At 39.2% G+C, this 12,366-nt stretch overlaps 1 pseudogene; it reads left to right on the top strand.

Moving 5' to 3' along the window:
- Window positions 1–9,442: 9,442 nt before the first annotated feature.
- Window positions 9,443–11,745, top strand: LOC118650455 (annotated as a pseudogene).
- Window positions 11,746–12,366: the final 621 nt, after the last annotated feature.

Below are 12,366 nucleotides of genomic sequence, written 5' to 3'. Positions count from 1 at the left end.
TTCCTCCAGGTTGTCTAGTGTGTTGGAGTAGAGTTGTTCATAGTATTTTCTAACAATCCTTTGTATTTCTATGGGGTCTGTTGTTATTTCTCCTCTTTCATTTCTGATTTTGTTTATTTGGGTCCTCTCTCTTTGTTTCTTGGTGAGCCTGGCTAGAGGTGTATCAATCTTGTTTATCCTTTCAAAGAACCAGCTCTTGGTTTTGTTGATCTTTTGTATTGTTTTTTTGGTCTCTATGTCATTTATCTCCACTCTGATCTTTGTTATTTCCTTCCTTCTGCTTACAGTGGGCTTTTTTTGTTGCTCTCTTTCTAATTCTTCGAGTTGTAGAGTTAGGTCATTTATTCTCATTGTTTCTTGTTTCTTGCAGTAGGTTTGCAGAGCTATGAACTTCCCTCTCAAAACTGCTTTTGCTGTGTCCCATAGGTTTTGGATTGTTGTGTTTTCATTGTCATTTGTTGCCATGATGTTTTTTATTTCTTCTTTGATCTCACTGGTGACCCAGTCGTTGTTTAATAGCATGCTATTTAGTCTCCATGTGTTTGATTTTTTTGGATTGTTTTTGTTGTAGTTGATTTCCAGTTTTATGCCTTTGTGGTCTGAGAAGATACTTGATATGATTTCAATTTTCTTGAATTTGAAGAGACTTTGTCTGTGACCCAATATATGGTCTATCTTTGAAGATGACAAATGTGCACCTGAGGAGAATGTATATTCTGTGGCTTTGGGGTGAAATGTTCTGAAGATGTCAATTAATTCCATCTGATCTAGTGAGTCATTTAGGATTGATGTTTCTTTGCTGAGTTTCTGTTTAGAGGATTTGTCCAGTGGAGATAATGGGGTGTTAAGGTCCCCTACTATGATTGTATTGCTGTCAATCTCTCCCTTGAACTTCTCCAGAAGATTTCTTACGTATTTGGGTGCTCCTATATTGGGTGCATATATATTTACCAGAGTTATTTCTTCTTGTTGGACTGCTCCCTTTAGTATTATGAAGTGGCCTTCTTGATCTCTTTTTATGTCCTTCACTTTGCGATCTAATTTGTCAGATATAAGTATTGCTACCCCGGCTTTTTTTTCACTTCCATTGGCCTGAAAAACCTTTTTCCATCCCTTCACCATCAGTCTGTGTACGTCTTTTTTTCTGAGGTGGGTTTCCTGTAGACAGCAGATATATGGGTCATGTTTTCTTATCCACTCATTTACCCTATGCCTTTTGACTGGGGAATTTAATCCATTTACATTTAAAGTTATTATTGATAGAAATTTGTTAGTCGCCATTTTTGTTCTTTACCGCTGCGTTCCTTCTTTGTTTCCTGTTTTTTTCTATTTACAGCAGACCCTTTAGCATTTCTTGCATTGCTGGTTTGGTTGTAATAAACTCCCGTAGACCGTTTTTGTCTGTGAAGCTCCTGATTTGACCCTCAATTTTGATTGATAGCCTCGCTGGGTATAGTATTCTTGGATTCAGACCCTTCCTTTGCATGACTTTGTATATTCCATTCCATTCCCTTCTTGCCTGATGTGTTTCTGTTGAGAAATCGGTCGCTAGTCTGATGGGGGATCCTTTGTAGGTAACTTTCTGTCTCTCTCTGGCTGCTTTTAAGATTCTTGCTTTGTCGCTGGTGTTTGCCAATTTAATTATTATGTGCCTTGGTGTCGGTCTTTTCGGGTTCATTTTGTTTGGGACTCTGTGAGCTTCTTGGATTTGTGTGAGTTTTTTCCTCCCTATATCAGGAAAATTTTCTGTTACTATTTTTTCAAACAGGTTTTCTATTCCTTGCTCAGTTTCCTCTCCTTCTGGCACCCCTATTATTCGGATGTTGTTTCGTTTAGCATTGTCCCAGAGTTCTCTTAGGCTCTCCTCCTGCTTTTTAATTTTTTTTTCTAGAAGCTGTTCTGTTTGGGTATTTTTTTCTACCTTGTCTTCTAGCTTGCTGATGTGGTCCTCTGCTTCTTCTAGTCTACTGTTGATGCTTTCTATTGAGTTCTTTATGGCAGTGATGTCGTTTTTCATTTCTTCTTGGTTTCTCTTCATTTCCTCTTGGTTCTTCTTCATTTCCTTTTGGTTCCTACACATATTGTTGAATTGTTCTTCCATTCTTTTCATCCACCTTATGGCCATTACTCTGAATTCTTTCTCTGACAGGTTGCTTGCCTCCATTGCCTCCATTTCGTTTACTTCCTTTTCTGATGATGCCTGTTTTTCTTTCATATTTGGGTTGGTTCTTTGTTTCACCATGATTTCTCTTCTCAAGGTGTTTGGTTATGTAGTTCTCTCTCTGCTGCGCTGATTCAAAGGCACAAAATACAACACAACAAGGCACAACGTACAAGGCACCGAACTAAATGCATTCATGATATTAATAACCCCAAATAAAGGTGACTCCCTGAGCGAAGAGAATTAGGGGATAAAGAAGAAAAAGGAGAAAAAGATTAAAGAGAAAACTAAAAAACAAAAGGAGTGCCGAAATGAGATTGGGAAAAGGGAGAGAAGAAAAAAACAAAAAGACAAAAAAAAAAACAAAAAAACAAAAAAAAATTAAGAGAATGAAATAGAGGTGGGGAAGAGGCTATTTGTATGGGGAGAGCGAGGGATTGGAAATTAGATATATAAGTAGGGTGAAATTTAGACAGTGGGTAGAAAGAAGGAATAGGTAAAATCCAAAGCAAGAATAGGGTAAGAGAAACAGGACAACAAAAGGGGAAAAGTGAGGAAGAGAGTTTTGGCTTAAGGCTAAATGTGGGATAGAGAGAAATGATGCTAAAGGAACGATGAAAATAGAGTGTAGAACACTAATCCCAAAATAAAATAAAGAAAAATAAAAAAAAATAATAAAAAATAAAATGACACTTGAAAAAATGGGAAAAGGATAGCAATAATACTGGTTGAAAAAATGTAGTAATTAAAAAGGTAAAATCAGGTGATGAAAAAGATAAAAAATAAAATAGGTTCTTAATGAAATGGTGAAAAAAGAATGAAAAAAAATATGTATAAAAATATTCAGAAGTGAAGGTCTTCAGATCTTCCACTCTTCTTTTTGGCATGCTTCAGTCCTGCCAGGCATTCAGGGGAGTGTTGAACTTCCCTGCGATACACTGTCCCTCCGTGCAGTAAACCACAGACCTGATTTTAAGGCAGGTTGTTTTTGTTTACCAGACTGCCTTTATTTGTGATCGCAAAAGAGACAGTTCGTGGCTCTGCCTCTGGGAGGCAGTGTGTCTGGATTGACCTCCGAGGCTATAAGTCCTCTCTATCAGTAGGGTTTTGTGTTTTTTTTTTCCCCTCTGTGGTATTTGGAACTGATTCGGGAAAGACCACTGCCTAGAGTTGGTTCCTTGCCACTGTCCGCTGTTTCCCAGGCTCCCCAAAAAGAACTTTCCCCTACAGGCTCTGCGAATGACCCCAACTGGGGAATCCCATGCACTGGGTTTAATAATCAAATGCACGAATCAAAGGGGAACTGTAACAAGAACCTGATAGTTGTGCGAATTCGCAAGCCTCCACCTTCCAGGTCTGCGCACAGTCTCCGCGCGCCCACTCGCCCCTGGCACCAAGCAGCCAGCAGATTGGCAAAGTCCAAGGCTGCTCCTTTACATCCAGTCCAGCTATGGGCTCATTTTTCGCGTTCCCTTCTGCCAGCAGCCCTGTGGGGCCCCTTCCCCACTCGCGAGTCACGCTAGTCCCAACGGCTGCGGACTCTGTGGGGCGCAGATTCCGCCCCGTGCGCACGAGCTGGGTCCTCCCTCCAACCCGAACTGCAAACCGCACCTTTAGGGGATGTCCAACCTTTCCATGAGAAGAAGCAGTGCTCGTCTGAGTTCACGCAGTCACGCTGCTTGGGATCCCTTGTTTCCAGGTTAGTAGCTGGTCTCTGGATGCCGGCAACAACCACCCAAGATGGCGCAGTCTCCGCTGCTTAGCTGGCGCACCAGGAGAGGCTTCAGCCGCAGTCTCCAACCGTCCTTTTTTTTTCCTGGGGGTTCTCGGTCTTTCCTAGCTGCAGACAGTCTCTCAGCTGAAAATCCTCTGCCTATTCGGGCTGCATGTTACCCGTTTCAGCTGCTCACCCTTATCTGCTCCAGGACAAGGCACCAGACATGTCCGTTTATACCTCCGCCATTTTTTGGCCAGCTTACTAGCAAGACTCTGTCTTTAAATAACTGAAGAAAATCCTGGTCTACCTGCCTCCAGATATTTTAATAAATGCAGAATATACTTCTTATAGTTTGATCTAGGCATAATTTGGATAAGATACTAGTATATCTTATATGTATGTTGGCAAGGATCCAATTACAGTCAAGAGGCTTTAGTTTCATTTGAACCAAAATGAAGACCAAACTTCAGCTTAAATGAGCTCATGAAGTACTATAGACATTCCCTTGTTCCCCCTTTAACTCCCTCCATTCCACTCTTGCCCCACCCATAGGGCTTCACCACACCATTGTCTGTATCCATGGGTTAGGCATATATACATGTAAGTTCTTTGGTTAATCATTCCTGCACCTCCCCTACCCCACCTTCCCTCTGAGATTCATCAGTCTGTTCCATGCCTCTGTATCTATTTTGTTTGTCACTTTATTTTGTTCATTAGATTCCACTTATGAGTGAGATCATGTGATATTTGTCTTTTTCTGACTGGCTTATTTTGCTTAGCATAATACTCTCCAGGTCCCTCCAAGTTATCTCAAAGGGTAAGAGATCCTTGTTTTTTTTTACTTCTGCATAGTATTCTATTGTGTAAATGTACCACATCTTTTTTATTCACTCATCTACTGTTGGGCACTTAGGGCTGTTTCCAGATCTTAGCTACTGTTAAATAATGCTGCTATTGTATGTGCCCTGACTAGAGATCAACCTGCAACTTTTGCTTATTAGGGCTATGTCCTCACCAACTGAACTAACCAGTCAGGGCTTACCCCTGTACTTATTAAAAAGAAAAAGAGGAAAATAAGAATTAGTTAAGATATTTCTTAAAATGAAAAATGTACTCCAAATATTTTTCTGAATTATGATAAATTATTATTAACCATAAGTGAAATTATGAATATGCATTTCTTATACAAATCATTATCTTATTTCTTATGAAAGTGTAGAAGTTTCCTCCATGCCCGCAAGAGCCTATTCTCTTCATATTTATATAGATCAGTAGACCTCAAGTTTTGACTTCACAATCCCTTTATACTTTTAAAAGTCATTGAAGATTTCAGTTCGGTTTGTTTGTGTGTGTTGTATTTATTATATCTGTCTTATGGAGGAAAGCCACTCTTTTTAATATCTACTTCTTCAGTCATACTGCCTAGATATAATGTTTTGGTAGTTGGATGCAATGAGGACCCATTCTCAGACAGGAATAGCTGAAAAAGGCCGGCCTTTTCATACAATTGTGGGTATTCTTTGATACTGTACCCAAACTCAACAAGCAGAATTTTCTTAAAATGTCATTGAAAAAAAATAAATGTCATTGCAATGTGAAATCAGAAATCATGTGAACTTACTAAACTTTTTTACATTCAAATCCATTTTTTTTGTCTTACCCACTGAATGGATATTTTACCCAGGCACTAATTTGTAACATTATGTATTGCTCATTTGGAAACTATTTACTCACTTTCTAGATATTTTTAGTTTTGACACTTCCCATTATAGATCATAAAAATAAGTTTCATATTAAAATTTATCAGAGATATCTTTAAGTATTAAGAAGCTATAAAACTAATGATTTCAGATAAAGCTTTTTTCAAAATTATCATTTCACCTTGAATTGAAACCTTGAATTTTATCATGAGTTAAAAATATACTGAGCTGTTTTTCTTAAAATGCAGGAAGAATCAATTATATTATTTAAAAATAAATTCTGCTAAGTTACCAAATCTGACCCAGGCTCACATTCCTCAGGGTGTGGAGTTTAAAAATTCAGTGACTACTAGTGCAGTTTGTGTCATTGTTATTATATGTAATCAGTTATCACCAGTCATACCCACCATTATTTTGCATCATCACTGGAAATATCAACACAGGTAACAAAAGTAATTAGTGTATTAATATGAAAGTAGTTTTGGTCTTATGGACCCACTAAAATGGGTCTTGCTCCCACAGAAGTCAACAAACTGCCATTAGAAAATTGCTGTAAAGCATACTATAAATGCAGTAATATATATTTTTGCATTTATATTATTGTTTAATAGCCTTATTCATAATAGCAACTTAGAATGCTAAATTTAATTAATAAAAATTGTTAATTAAACACTAGCCCTTGATAGCATTTTCTAGATGATAGAAAAACTTTAAGAATAAGAGAAATTAAAAAAACTTGTTTCAAATTATTTTATTCTATTACATTTCTAGAACAATAAATTTCTAGAACAATGAATTATTTCACGGGTAAACTTTTAATTCACCTGAGACTCAACCTACCAAACAACAAATTCCATCTTCCAATTTCAATCCTATTATATATGTTCAATTGTATGTCTTGAAACACAACAAATAATTTATTTCTTTGCTTCTTTCTTCTAAGAAAATAGAACAAAATAAAATATACATTTATAAAATGGAATGTCAGCGCAAATGACACATACTTTAGACGTAACCAAAATTAGTTTATAGAACTTCAGTACAGTGGGGCCTTGACTTACGAGTTTAATTCGTTCTGAGACCGAGCTCGTTAAGAAGCTCGTTAAGGAGCTCGTTAATTCAAATTACTCTATCAACTCAATGCAAAAAATCGGCTGAAAACAGCTGGTATCTCAAAAAACTCGTTAGTCGGGACACTCATAAGTCAAGGCCCTACTGTATTACTTTACTGCAAAACAAAAGCCTTAACATATGTCATTGATATTGATATTGATATGCTAAATATAGAAATATTTAAAATCGTCTCCATTGCTTCCTTGGAGCTGAGAATTCTAGCATGCACAGTGAATTCTTTAGTATAATTGGAAAGGATGGCTTACAATAAGAATTTGATAATCAATTTTAGAATACAACTTTAGTCATATTATGTAATTAGTTATCAATGAAAAAGTACTTGGAAAATGTGCATTAAGTTTCAGATTCTAATTAATGTTGTTTATTGATTTTAAACTTTATGTACATATAAAAGCTTTTATGGATTTGCTTTTAAAAAGAAGATGATTCTCAAAAGTGATTTAGAGGAATATTTGCAAGTAAAATTCTGTTATTTATTTTTATCTATAATAGTACCAATTAAAGTAGTATTTTCTGTTAAATATTCATAAGTGGCGAATCTCTGAGTGATATTGAGAAATAGGCAAATGACAGTCTGATCTTATACAACTATGCAATTAATATAATTTACCCTTACTTCTTTTTTTCTAAAATATATTTTATTGATTTTTTACAGAGAGGAAGGAAAAGGGATAGAGAGTTAGAAACATCGATGAGAGAGAACCATCGACCAGCTGCCTCCTGCACACCCCCTACTGGAGATGTGCTCACAACCAAGGTACATGCCCTTGACCGGAATTGAACCTGGGACCTTTCAGTCCGCAGGCCGATGCTCTATCCACTGAGCCAAACTGGTTAGGGCAACCCTTACTTCTTTATAATTTCAATTAGGCCTCAAATTAATTGATGAGAAATTTCTTTTTTCACTCATATGGAAATGAAATAAAAATAATAAATGTATTTTATATAGAATTATAAAATATAACAGTAGTCAGTTCAATGCACATGTAATTTTAAATGCTATTAAGAAGTAAGAAAAATAGTAATTCAACATATCCTTCTTATTACTTTTACTTTCCAATCTAGATATTGCTATACCTTGAGAAGATTTGTATATTCTCTGGAACAGGTGGGAATCCAGAGCTTGGTGATACTAAATTGCAAGAAATTATTAACAATAATCACATTATATTATTATCCTTTTTAGATATCACTCATATTATCAAACTTTGATCTAATTGCCATATTACTTTTTTCTACTCCTTTCCTATATTAATTACTAATACATGGAAAGAAAATGTATATGTAATTTTTTTTCATTTGAATGTCAATTATATAAACCTTTATATCAAACCTGCTATTAATTTATCTTATTTTTTTATTTTTATGAATGAGGAGTGGAGTGTATGAGGAAATTTAAAGACCTTGGTCAATGGAATTTGTTTTATGTGTTAATTTTATTTTTTAGTTTTCCCAGCTTTATTAAAGTATAATTGAAGAATAAATTTTTTTAATATATTTAAGGCACATAACATGGTGTTTTTTTTTTTTTTATTATTGTTTCTTGAACATGTACTTAATGCTAGGTTTTGGAATGAATTGGAGGAGGGGGTAATGGAGAATTGTTATTCAATAGATATAAAGTTTCATTTATGTAAAGTGAATAAATTCTAGAATTCTTAGTTTTTGCCTATATGTAAGAACACTGCTTTGTATCCTTAAACATTTGTTAATGAAGTTGATCTCATTTTAAATGCCTTACCACAAAATAAATTAAATGGGACTGAAAATGTCCTTGATTTTAGAGACATGACAATGAACTAAAGCATTTATATGAATGAGGCTTTCTAAGAAAGTGATAGAGTGAGAAGATCTGACATGTTCAGGGAAGTATAAATATCACATGCTCTCACTCATTTGTGGAATATAATGAACAACATAATCTGATGAACAAAAATAGAACCAGAGACACTGAAGCATGGAACAGACTGTCCAACCTATGAGGGAAGGCACGGGGGGAGAGGGGAGGCAGGGCAGGTAAGAGATCAACCAAAGGACTTGTATGCATGCATATGAGCATAACCAATGGACACAGTAGGAGGTTGAGGACATGTGCTGGGGAGCAGCCTGGGAGAAGTCAAAAAAGGAGACTCATGTAATGCTTTAAACAATAAAGAATTTAAATTTAAAAAAAAAATGTGGTAGAGTGTAAGCCATTTCTAAGTGGATTGATGAATGAATGGAGGGTGATAAAACAGAAAACACCCACGAAGGGTCCAATGAAAGGAAGAGCTTAAATCCAAGAGTTCAGTATAGGCAATAGGCCATTCAACAATGCTACCCTAATTTTAATCCTATATAATAAATGCCCAGTGACCGAAATGGCGGAACGACCAGAATGACTAGAGACCAGAACCACCATGGCCTCTCTCCTGGGCTGGTCCCACCCCCAACAAGCGGTTAGGGGCAATCAGGCAGGCAGGCAGAGTGGTTAGGGGTGATCAGGTAGGCAGGTGAGTGGTTAAGGGTGGTGAGGCAGGCAGGCAGAGCCTCAGGATCAATAGCCTCAAAGAAGGAGACCCAGGCCATGCACCACAGCCTGTGGAGGGAAGCTTGGTGGCTGCTACTGGGTGGCGCTGGTGGCGGCTGGCACCATGCTGGCTCCTGAGTGGGCATGGCTCCTGCACCCTGGACCAGGCCCCGGGGTTGCCACCTCCCCCGAGGCTTCTGAAAGGCTAGACTGACACTCCTCCTATTATGATGCCTGGACAGATCCTGGACCCTTCTATGACTGCGGGATCTCTGCTAGGGCTCGGCCCCCTGACCAGACTCCCCAGCTTGGCCTGACTGCAGAGGAGCTGAAATACGCTGGCATCCATAACACTAGGGCCATGATCACCCCTTTGCACTTCCTGGAGGTGAAAGTGGGCGAGAGGCCTCAGCTTATGAAAAGTGAGCTAGATGAGGAAGAGGAGAGGAGAAAAAGTGCCAGGAAAAGAAGAAAGTGGAGGCAGCCCCATGACAGAACAAGAAGAAGGAGCGGAAGGAGTATTTGCAGTGGGAATCTGAGCGGCTGGAGCTCATGAATGCGGAGCTGAAAACCCAGATGGAGGAGCTGAAGCAGGAGCAGCAGCAGATCATCCTAATACTCAACTGGCATCACCCCACCTGCATCGTCAGGACCAACAGCATTAAGACCCCCGACTCAGAAGGCAACCCTCTGCTGGAGCAGTTGGAGAAGAGTGACCATGGGCTGGGAGGGAGAAGAGGAAGAGGAGGAGATGAGAAGAGGGAGGAGGAGGAGGGTCCAAGAGGGCTCTTCTTCCTTGCTGCATGAAAAACTCTTCAGTGAGGCTCAGCACAGCCAGCATCGGCCAGGCGTTTTGGTGAAACTCAGGTCAGCTACACCAGGGGAAGAAATCCAGGCTGATGAAACCAAGGACTAAGTGCTGAGACCAAAGTAGTCCTGGGGGTATGGAGGGCTGTTCTGCCTGGGGCCAGGCTTGCAGGAGGCAGGACAGAGGCTCTGGGCCAGTAAGACCCCCAACCAGGCAGCTATGGGCACTTCTCTGGCCTTTCCGCCAGGGCACCCACCCTAAGGATTTCTGAGTAGCCAGGAAAAGCCATGAGTTGCAACCAAAATTAGTCTGAGTATGGAATTCAGAGTGAAACTGCAATCTTCCTGCCCCCAGCCCTGACCCTGACCCTGACCCTGATGCAAGGCTGGAGAAGGGCATAGTGCTAGGCCCTGCTGTAGCCACCCACCATGGTCCAGCTCAGTCCTGCCTGGAGTAGCAGCCGGGGCACACCCTCGCCACCCTGCTGGAGTTGCTGTGGGCATGAGGCACAGGCACCCTTCCAAAGCACATACTCACTGAATGTTTACAGACTGGCTGTCCTGGCAGGGCTTTCAACTGAACATTTTTTTTTATACTTTTTTAAAAAAATATTTTTTACAAAAAACCCTGATTTTATACAAATAATATATATAAATGGATTTCTATAATCACTGAATGTGATATAGTACAGCCTGTCCTCAGGTTATATCAGACTCCACGTTTTGTGGTTACGTAGCCATCTCCCATTTATTTATAAACAAAAAAAAAGTGCCATCATTTTGACATATGTGCATATGTGCTTTATGTTTTTTATCATTTATTTACCACACGTAAAGGTCAGGAATTGTTATCTTTCTTTTAATATTTTTTACTGTTTCACTTCATTACTGCTGTGTATGTGCTCCATGTGAGTGACATAAGTGCTTATGTAAGTGGGTTCTGACGTATGGCGAAAATCACGTTAGGTTGTGCCCTAGGTATGGATCTCCAATGTAACCTGAGGACCTACTGTATAAATATGCTATGGTTTGTTTGTTACAAACAGATATTCAGCAGTTATGGCTGTTGCTTGTAACTTCTAAGTACTGTAGCCTCTGGTGTTGGGGGTGGCAGGGGCAGGGGTGCGGTGCATTTCCATCCTGTAAACCCTTCATAGCACTCAGTTCTGTATCGCTCAGTAAACATTACACTTACTTAAAAAGAAAAAAAAAAGAAAGAAAGAGGGAGGCCAGTGGTGCTGCAGCGGGTGGGCGGGGCCTTCCTCCGCAGGGTGATCAACCTGGGGGCCCCACCATCCTCACAGAGGGAGGCCCAGGCCAGTCAAGTGATCCCACCCCATGCCTGTCGCCTGCAGAGGGAGGCTACCGGTGGCAGAGGAGGGGAGGGCAGTGCTGCACAGATGGCAAGCAGTGGCATCAGCAGGGGCAGGGCCAGCTGCCTGCAGCCAGGGGAAGGAAAGCCCTGATAGGCCCTGATCTCAGGCCAGGCCTAGGGACCCTACTCAAGGGGTCCCGGATTGCGAGAGGGTGCAGGCTGGGCTGAGGACTGCCCCCCCCCCCCGCCCCAGCACGAATTTTCATGCACTGAGCCTCTAGTATTAAATAAAAATATTAATAGTTTTTAAACATTAAACATTAAACAGATGTTGCAGATCACATACAGGAAGTTCTGAAACAGAAACTTTTGGAGGTTGGAACCTCAGATCAGGCCATTTGACTTGTCAGGTTTTGCTCAACCTACATTTTTTCCCCCTGCCAGTATATGCACTTAACTAATAGATTAAGCAAGCCTCATTAAGAAGTCAATGTAATACCACTTGTACCATTCTTAATATAGTTTATAATATCAATAGGGGATCCTAGCGAAAATGTTACTTCTGAGAATCACTTAGCATTTTATGAAAATTTACAAAATTTACAAAATACCAGAAATGATCCATTATTATAACTCTGGGTACTTAACTAGATTTTATTTAAAATGTTTATTTTAATTATTTATTTATTGATTATATATCTATAATATGGAGTTTTAGGTGGCAATTACAAAGTTGGTACACAAATTTATGCAAATGTGAATATGTATGTGTATACCTGCATACACATCTTTGAAATATCTCTTAGGAATAACAATATTTTCTATTATTTCTTTATTTGTGAGGCACATGATAGGTATTACTTTTTTAAATATATTTTTATTGATTACAGAGAGGAAGGGAGAGGGAAAAAGGGATAGAAACATCAATGATAAGAAAGAACCATTGATCAGCTACCTCCTGCGCACCCCCTACTTGGGACCAAGCTTGCAACCTAGGCATGTGCCCTGACCAGGAATGGAACG

This window comes from Myotis myotis, unplaced genomic scaffold (genome assembly GCF_014108235.1).
Source record: "Myotis myotis isolate mMyoMyo1 unplaced genomic scaffold, mMyoMyo1.p scaffold_m19_p_3, whole genome shotgun sequence".
NCBI lineage: Eukaryota > Metazoa > Chordata > Mammalia > Chiroptera > Vespertilionidae > Myotis > Myotis myotis.
This window is presented reverse-complemented; position numbering and strand designations above follow the sequence as displayed.